Source organism: Equus quagga, chromosome 8 (assembly GCF_021613505.1).
Source record: "Equus quagga isolate Etosha38 chromosome 8, UCLA_HA_Equagga_1.0, whole genome shotgun sequence".
NCBI classification, from domain to species: domain Eukaryota; kingdom Metazoa; phylum Chordata; class Mammalia; order Perissodactyla; family Equidae; genus Equus; species Equus quagga.
This window is the reverse complement of record NC_060274.1, coordinates 418,848-428,641: the sequence shown is the minus strand read 5'-3', so window position 1 is coordinate 428,641 and position 9,794 is coordinate 418,848. Positions and strand designations below refer to the sequence as shown.

The 9,794-nt window shown below is 43.8% G+C and overlaps 1 protein-coding gene across 3 annotated transcripts in view; it reads left to right on the top strand.

Annotated features, from left to right (window-relative positions):
* FAM120B (family with sequence similarity 120B) overlaps window positions 1-9,794 on the top strand; it is a 95,253-nt gene that overhangs the window by 14,140 nt on the left and 71,319 nt on the right. The gene's annotated exons all lie outside the window — the stretch shown is intronic.

The following is a 9,794-nucleotide window of genomic DNA, read 5'->3' as shown; positions in this document are numbered from 1 at the left end:
CCCCCAACCCCAGTGCTGCACCTGGCCCGCTCCTGTTCTCTTATGCCCCTGACCCCGGTGCTGCACCTGTCCCTCTGCTGTCCCCTCATGCCCCTGACCCTGACCCCAGCGCTTCACCTGGCCCTCTCCTGTCCCCTCACACCCCTGACCCCCAACCCCAGCGCTGCACCTGGTCCTCTCCTGTCACCCTACCCTTGACCCCCGACCCTGGTGCTGCACCTGGCCCTCTCCTGTCCCCTCATGCCCCTGACCCCCGACCCCGTTGCTGTGCCTAGCCCCCTCCCCGTGTCATGGGACCCGACCCTCCCTCGGGAGGCCTCTGTCTGTTGTCCTTGGCTTGGGCATGGCTGTAGTGCTGCCTGCAGAGGTGTCCTCTGACCCCCGCTCCGCCTCCCCTGTCCCCCTGGGCCCTGTCCGCGGCCACACTGGCAGTGCGAGGTCTCAGCACGGGCAGGGGAAAGATGGACAATAGGGGCTTGCCGCCCGCAGAGGACAGCAGGGGCTGAGCAATTGACTGTCTCCGTCAGCCAGGTTGGACCCGGCCGCAGGTGTCCACACAGGGGCAGGTCCATAGCGGGGTCTGAGCTGAGTTCTGTGCAAGGGGCAGTGGGGAGTTGTTGCGGCAGGAGGCCATTCGTGCTGCGGAGGGAGCGGCAGGTCCAGACGCGGGGTTTAGACCGTCTGATGTGCTCGGGACGTTAGACATGAAGTGGTGCCTGAGGGGATCTGGACAGGAGGCCAAGTGCTCGGGCCGCAGTGAGCAGGCGGTCTGCGCGGGTGGGGTCTGTGGTGCGATGACTGCAGTTCCTGTGGAGATGTGCGGCTTTCGGGACAGAGACGGTCAGCCCTGAAGACCTGGCCTCGGTCGTGGGGAGCATTTGGGGCCAGTCTGATGGGATAGGAGTGAGGTGGTGGCGCTTACAGCGATGTCCACGTTTCTGGCTGAGCGTGAGCAGATGGCTCCGGGAGGGGGAAGCGGGAATGGGGAGCATCCTGCAGCAGCAGCTGCCTCAGCACTCACCCCACATGTACTCCGCTATCTGGTCTGCGGCTGCATACTGAGTACTGAGATACCTTCCTCAGTACCCCTGGGTCTGGTGTCATCATTCTGTTTTGTCTCTCCTCTGTGTCATTGCTGGATCGTGGCCTCCCATCTACACGTGCTCTTCGACCTGCCATGTTTGCACCTTGCTGTTAGGAGCGACCTGCTGTGCACCACCACAGCCTTCACATGCTGTCTGTGCCTTGATTTCCCGGTCGCCACCTGCCAGCTCTGAGCTCCGCTGTGGTGGCTTCTCCCCTGACCCCACCATTCCCTTTGTCTTCCTGCCTAGTTGTGTTCACGAAAAGCATCGACAACACCGTAGCTGTGTCAGGTCCTGCACTTCTCATCTGTCTGTACATACCATTTCTTGAGCACCTTACTTCCCACTTTCTCTGTGTGGTTTCTAACCACCTCATCTTTCAGGCACATGGAAATGTCTAGTCACTTCTGGCCTACTGTTTTCTCATCTAGAAGACTGCAGTAGGCAATGTCTGAAGTCGCTTGTGGTTTTCAGTGTTCTGAGGTTCTGCCCCATCCCTTAACCTGAATTGGGGTGTCATTTATGGGACAGATTTTGTATAAAGCTAAGGAAATTCATGCTTCAGGGTTCCTCACTGTCACGAGCCCCTTCCAAGGCACTGAGAAGGACCTTTGAGGTCTTGTGTTTATAATTTTGTATTCTTTTTTAAGAAAAGAGACCCACATTGTATAAGCTTCAGGCCCTGCACAACTCGAATCCCTACAAAACTGGCTGTTTGTCAAATCCTGCTGTCTTGGTATTTGTGCCCCTGTCCTTCAGACTTTCCCCTCTCCACCTTCTACTCTTTCTTGTGTGTGCTTGTTATTGGAGCTTAGAGAGAAAATATGAATGAATGGAGCTGATCAAATTCCTGCTGTAACCTGGCTTTAGTTTGCCCTCGTGTCAGGGAGATCTCAGAGACTGACAGCTCAGCACAGTGGGCAGACGATTTGCAACAATGCATATGTTTGATTTATTCCGCTGCTGGGTTGCCACCTCCTTCAAGGGAAGGTTAATGGTAGAAGGAAAGTCCGTTTAATTGAAATCATAAAAGCAACTCTTATCTCCATGGAAAGTAAGATTGTACACTGGAAATTCATTCAGAGGGCTTAATTGCATCCTCTTTTTTAAATTAGTTTCAACCCTAATGCTATCAATTGTTTTTATAGAGCTTTAGAACAAGTATAAGTAACTTTTTATTTTAACTTGCTTTTAGACATCTGTTTCTTTGTAAGATATTCTACTGGGGAAATCTTCAGCGTTTTAAAACATGTTACTTAAGGTTTAAATTATTTATCTAAATATAAGAAGATATTTCTAAAGAATTTTATAGTAGTGCCGACGGTCCCCAACTTAGAATGATTTAATTTAAGATTTTTCAAATTTATGACGGTGCAAAAATGATACGCATTCAGTAGAAACTACTTTGAATTTTGATCTTTTCCCAGGCTAGCGATATGTGGTAGGATACAACGATTCTGTGCCCATACAACCATTGTTTCTCATTTTCAGTACAGTATTCAATAAATGACATGAGATATTCAACACTTTATTATAAAATAGGCTTTGTATTAGATGATATTTCCCAAATATAGGCTAATGTAAGCATTCTGAGGACATTTAAGGTAGGCTAGGCTAAGCTATGATGTTCAGTAGGTTAGGTGTTTTAAATGCATTTTTGACTTGATATTCTCAACTTATGATGGGTTTATCGGAACGTAACCTCATCATAAGTTGAGAAGGATCTGTAGTTTAAAATCCGCCAAATTGAGAGGTAAATCATTATCTTATTTTTACAAATAAGGAAATCAGTGATGTACAAAGAGATTAAATGATTTGCCTTCAGTCAGACAGTAAATCAGGGCCATTGCTGGCCAAAAAAGCCAGCTCCTGAGCATCCTTTTCCTTATAAACAAGTATTATTCACTAGGAAAGAATCCATTTAAGTCAGCTCTTATTGTAGAACATTTATAGTAACATGGACTGGTATATCTATGTAGCTGCACATATGCACATATATATGCTAGGTTCTATAAAAGTGTGCAGTGTAATACTGTTCCCATTAGTACTGTAGCCCAAAGAATTAACACAGTATGGATTCATGCAAATTATCGTAAAGTCATTTACAATAAAACCATTGTCAACTAGGAATGCCTAACCATTTCCAAGAGGAAAGTAATTCTTTTTGAACAGAATTTTCTAGATAATTTAGTTTTGGGTTTTTGCCCATTAAGCACCAAAATCTCCCATTTAGAATGTAAATCTTTGGAAAATATATTATTTCCTTGTTTTCTTAATGGAATGTGCTGAATGTGATACAAACTTTCCCTAATGATCCCAAGTGAACATTTTAAACATAATTTTTTATGTTGTGATTTAAACAGTGTTAGGGCTTGAGCTGTTTCCCCTATTATTTGTTTGAAGTTTTTATGTCTTTCAGCTTTTTAAAGTTTTTCTGCCCTCTTGCTTTCCACGCATTAGCTGTCAGCAGTTCTTACCGCTGTCGTATGCCTGCCTCAAATACCCTTTCCATACCTGTGGGCTTAGGAGCTAATTGTCAGCACTGAAGAGAAAAACAGTCCATAGGTGATAAATCAGAGCCTGAGGAAGTCTCATGAATAAATTGTTTTAGCTTTAACCCATGAATTTCTTTATTTATGCTGGATTCTTATGCTGAATTCTGGATAAATGAGGTGTACATTTTTATGGGTACACGCATATTTTCCTCTTGTGTGTTCGGTGACTGTGGTTTTCACACTGTGCTTTATTGGCCTTTAAGAGGTTCTGTAGAGCTGCAGTGGGCCAAGGGCCCAGCATTCTGTTGGGGCCCCTGTGATTGGGAAAGCCCTCAGGAAGGAGAGATCTCTGGGCTAAGGACATGCCCTACAGGGTAGTTCTGTAGTGAGTGATTGGATCACACTGAAGTGCAGCAGCAGCAGCGTTAGATAGTGTGTGGTGTGGCCTAGTGAAGGGAACATGGGCTTTGGAGGCATTGGGTTCAAATCCCAGCTTTATTGTTACTGTCTGTGACCTCAGGCAGGTGACTTCACGGAGCACACACTACTGGCTGCTGCCAGGCAACCAGCTCTTCCTTTGCTGGCAGAGCATGCCTTTTACAATAGAGTCTGAACAAAACTGATAATGTGCCAGTGGGACCAGAGGGGATATCTGCTATGGGGCTTATAGAATGAACTGCACATATTTAAAGTGTGCAACTTGATCTGTTTTGACATATGTGTGCACACCCCCAGGCTTTCTTTTCTGATAGACCCTGAGCCTTCGCCCTCTTCCTTGAAGATTCATATCTTAGTCAAGGACTTTGTCTTGTTCGTTGTTGCTGCATCCACAGCTGCTAGCACAGGGCCCGGAGCACAATAAACACTAGATGAGTGTTTATCAAACAAATGTGGGGATTTAGGTCTCACGCCCTTTGTATATCTGTGGGGGGAGCAAAAGAGAGTCTCTCTACCTCCTTTGTCTTTTGCAGTAGGAAAGAGGACTCTGCATCCTTCCAGTCTTGAGGTTCTTCCAAAATAGGGAAGGTGTTTGGATATTGGGTAGCCACAACAACCAGGGTCCACAAAAGCCCCACATTTATCTGCGGTCTTGCCTGTCTCCATCCTTCTCCACCACGTAGGCGGGGCAGTGTTTCTAAAATGCACTTGCTTAAGAGCCTTGAACATTTTCCTTGGGATGAAGTGTAAATGTGTGTGGATGGTTTGCAAGCCTCTTTGCTGTCTGGCCCTCTATTGCAGCCTCATCTCTCCTCACTCTTCTTCCCTTACAGCAGTGGTTCTAGCTATACTGAGGGTTTGGGGTTTTTTCCATTTTCTATGTTTGAGGAACACATTTATGGTATAAATAATTACAGGTTAAACTACTTAATAGAACAGATATTTTAAGCACTGTAGAAACATCCATTTAACAATAAAAATGACACTTTATGGACTTTTCAGACATTTCATTCCTTGTTACTCTTGCTTCTTGCCTCCTGGCTGCCTGCTCTCCCATCTCCATCTGGCTGTGCCTGCCTTTCCTGCCTTTCATCAAGTGTTACTTGAGATGCCTTTCCTCAGGTCGGCCATGATGGATGCCAGCTCTGGGCTCGGTCTTCCTGCTGAATATTCCTATGCTCTCTACCCTGTCTCTGTCCTGCAGTTATGCCCAAGGGATTGTTGCTGGTTGGATGTTCTCCCACTGGAGTGTAGGCTGCTGGAGGGCAAGGACCCTGTCTGCCTGTTCATAGCTCAGTGTTTGCTGTAGGGAGTGATGTAAAAGTAATTACTGGATAAATAAACCATATTTCTGGTCAGATAAAACTACCTGCTATTGTTGAGGACAACTGAGTATTGATGAGTTATGACTACAAATGGACAACCTTGTTGGAGAAAAACTACCAATATGTGTTTTTACTGTGACTCAGCCATTTCACGTCTTAGATTTATCCCAAGGAAATGATCAGAGATGTGCTCAAAGATTTATGTACGTGGATGTGATTCATGTTCTATTTATGGCATGCAATATTAGAAGTAACTTAAGCGTTCACAGTAGAGTTAAATAAGTTATGTTTTATCCACATTGTGCATCCATTAAAAATGACACGGTAGGAGAAAGTTTACAATGGTTGGGGAATATATTCATAATAAATTAAGACACAAAGTAGATTATGATCCACATTTTTAAAGTGAATGAATAGTGAGAAAAGACTAGGAATATGTACTCTGTTTGTTGTAGTCATTGTCTTTGGAGGGTGAGATTATGAGTTCAGTCATGTGTTGCTTGAAGATGGGGATGCTGAGAAAAACATTGTTAGGTGATCTCTTCCTTGTGTGGACATCACAGAGTGTATTTACACATACCTAGATGATATGGTCCACTATGCACCTAGATTGTATGGGCCTAATCTTATGGGACCACTGTCAGATATGCAGTCTGTCGTTGACTGAAATGTTATTATGTGGCGCGTGACTGTGGCTTTTTTCCTTTGTGCTGTCTCTGAATTTTCTGGTAAGAATGTGGCTATTTTTTTAATCAAAAAAGTTCTCACAATTGAATACATTTCTGATATTCAAAAATAATCTAGCTTATAAAAATCATAAAACTTCACTAAAATTTAAATGGCTATGTTTTAAATTTTGAGATAATTTAACAATTTTGACTGGTGCTGGGCTGATTTTAATAAACTTTAGGTAATGAATGAGAAATGTTTTATTAATAAATTTATAATGTAAAATTGCATCACAACAATTTATGAGGTGGGTCTTATAAACCTCATTTTGCAGGTCAGACAAGTGAAGCTTATAGAGTGAAGTAACTTGCTTGAAGTTTCACTGCTATTAAGAGGAGGTTAGAATTTGAATCAGTTTAGTTTTGTTCTAGAGCCTTCCTTTTATCAACAATACTATACTGCCTAGCATTCTGTTACTTCTCCCTAGGACACAGCTAAAAGAGGTCGACCTACCAATCACTGAGTGTCTACATTGCCATGCACCAGTTTTCTGAATCTTGACACCAGTGGTCACGGCCACACTGTGTTCTGGAGGGTCTTCCAGGGCACCCTGAGTCTGCACACTTGTCCCTGGATGTATTAAAGTAATCGTAATAACTACAGGCTTCCCATTTCTCATTTGAATAAGCTTCTTTGAGTTGGCAGCATTAAAGAAAAAAATTATTCTGACACTTGTTAAAACAGTAAGGCAGACTTTATACAAGATTGTTGCAACAGGGGAGAGAGATGGAGCTCAACTCTAAACACAGAGAGATTTCTGGATATTTATAGCCAACGAGCAGAGCGAGGGGGTCTGTGAGAGAATCAAGGGTGAGGGATGAGGAATTGGATCACATCTTGAGGTGATCATATATCAAGGGTGGGGGATTTTCTTTAAACTGACTCAGCAGGATTCTTGCTCAAACTGGACTTGGCAAGGACCAATGTGGAAGCCCAAGGTCGAGCCTTAATCGAAAAGAGGGCCGAGGAGCCTGACTAAAGTTTGGCCAAGGAGAGCGTCTTTGTCAGTAGTTTAATGAGTCCTCTGTGGAGGTCCTCTGAAGCATTGAGACTAACCTAAGTGGAACCACCCTCGGTTCATTTATTTACCTGATTGTGCATTCGTAAATAATCAGTAAACATTGGGCAAACACTGTCCCATGTGCTGGCATGGGGTAAATTGTAATCTTTGGGAATTTTCAGTCCCTGTTCTTATCCTGCTGTGTCGAAGAGGTCTCTGTAAGTTTCTCTTTTTAGGTAGGGTTAGTGGGGAGGAGAAGAGAGAAGAGCGAGCGGATTCCAGATACTACACTCAGCCATTAGGGGACCTCACTTAGAGGGCCTAGGCCCAGCCAGCTGTTACCATTTAAAGAAAAATTATCTAAAACTTGGAAATGAAGCAAGGAAAAAAGAGGACTGCATGTTTTGTCACTGTCATACTGGGCCATTGCCTAATGGATCCACCCAAAATGGTTTGATTTTCTAACAGAATGCACCTTGCTGACTCTGCTGTTTACTCTTGGTTAGAGCCCAAACCCTGTGATATTACATGTTAATTTATAGATTTTTTTCTTGTAAAGATACAAATTATTTCTTTCTGATAAAGATAAGTTCAAAGGTTATGGTTTTATTTTTCTGTAGGACATTAACCAGATTTGTGTCCAACTTTAAAAAACTTATTTAAGTCAATTCCAGCTCTTCAAATGCCATCTGAACCAGTTTCTCATCTTACAGGCTTTGTCCTTAATTTATATTTTCATGAGTGATATCTTTTAGCCTTTGAAAATTATGCTGTGACACCATTGGGATGCTAGGTATGCCTTAAGGTGGCCATAACTGCTGGTACTGGTTGTCCTTCTGGAATGCTGCTCTTCACATGGGAAGTGTCCTTGTGGGCTGTTGATGAGTCCATTTGGCCTTGTGTCCCAGGTGACTGGACATGTACTCTGACCTCCTTCTATCAGTGGTGGGTAGGGTTGATATGTTTTTGTTGAGACATGCCACTCTTCATTTCTCTGAGTGTTTGTCAGTTGAAAGATTGTAAATGAAGGAGCTCCTGGACTTCTTTTTCCTCTTCTCTCCACTTCCCCATTTACTAGTAAGCCAGTACGTTAGGACTAGTCTAGCTGTAAGAGGAGGATGAAACCATTGGTAGGAGTGAGGCCACTTCCAGCGTAATACTGTCCTGCTGTACTTGTGTAGCTGCTGGCTGCTCCTCCGTAAAATGTCCTGTATGATGTTTTGTTTCCCAAACCAGCTTGTCAGCTACTTGAGAGCAGTGACTCCACTTTGTACTCTTTGCCCACAACTGGAGTCTATAAACTTGTTGATTCCTGATTTTTTATACACCTGTGCTTTGATGCCTTATTTATTCATTCATTCACAAATACTTACTGGGCCCCTCATGTGCCAGACACTGGCTGTGTGCTAGAGATATGACAGCAAGTGATGTCATCTGCCCTGAGGAGGCCCGCAGGAATGGAAGTGATTCCCAGACTGTATTTTGGGCAATAAGACTCCTACCTAATGAGACATAACTTCTGTTTTCTTACTAAACAATTATGAAAATTTCCTGTATAATTTACAGGTTGAATAAATGAAATTATGTATCTATATTTTGCAATCATCCTGAAAACTACTTTTAGAGAATGAAAAACCCTAGTATATGCTCTTAGCAATAAAAGACTTAAAGAAACCAGAAAAAAGGTATTTAAAAAGGTAATATCCGTAGACTTTACCTTCCTAAGCATTCATCTCACACCGTGCTAACGGCATCGATGGGTGGCTGGTGTGCGTCGTGTTCAACGCCCTGAGATATGCTGAATACCGGAAGGCATCTTCTGATGTCGCAAGTCCCAGATTCTGCCTATCCAGATTTTTCTTTGTAAATGCCATAAAACAGCACACTGTAGCGTAGCATTCCTGAGGTAATTTGTGATTCAAAATGTGAGAAATTGGCAGTGTGAAAAACAGGAAAAGTCAGTGCACGTTTAATTAAAATAGTGAGCATTTTGCTACTGGGGTGAGAAAGGAGGAAAAACATTTGAATAAAATCAAAGCAGAGGCTGAGCCCGACTTCTTGCAAAATAAAGAGGAGAGTGTTTTGAGAAACTCAGTGTTGTCACTTGCAGTTTTAGTAGAAAAATGCTTGAAACAAAAATCCCTTTTTATTGGTGAGGGAAGGCAGCCAACCTAAATGTGGCGGAGCTGCTGCACAAATGGGGGCCCACGTCTGTGTGGGAGCAGGGAGTGACAGCGGGTTCTATTTTGCTCACTCTCCCAGCTTTATCTCTGTGTGTGTATTGGCTTCGTGTGCGTCTTAAGCAATCCTGTGACTAACTGGGACTCCCAGTGGCTGCTGGTGAGCTTGGTGGGAGGGGATCCTCAGCACCCAGCATGGAGCCTGGTGAAAGAAGTGGAGTCTCTTCTCACAATATAGAAACTGAATCACACTCCACATTTGTAAGATGTACCTTTGGTCCGCTCGTCCTCAGCAAACCTTACAAGCCTGCTGACTTAAACCTCAGCACAGAATAATGGCCTAGAGTCTGTGAAGTCTGAGCATTGTGTTCTCTCTATTCCCACCACTCTTCTGTGTCTTACACCCCCTTCCCAAGCCTGTGCCTACCTACTGTGTTGGAATGTCATAAGAAAACCCACCTCCTTCAGAAATACGAGGTAACTTAGTAGGCATAGGATCCCACTCAGAGGTCCAGACTGTAGAACCACCATAGAGTGGAGAT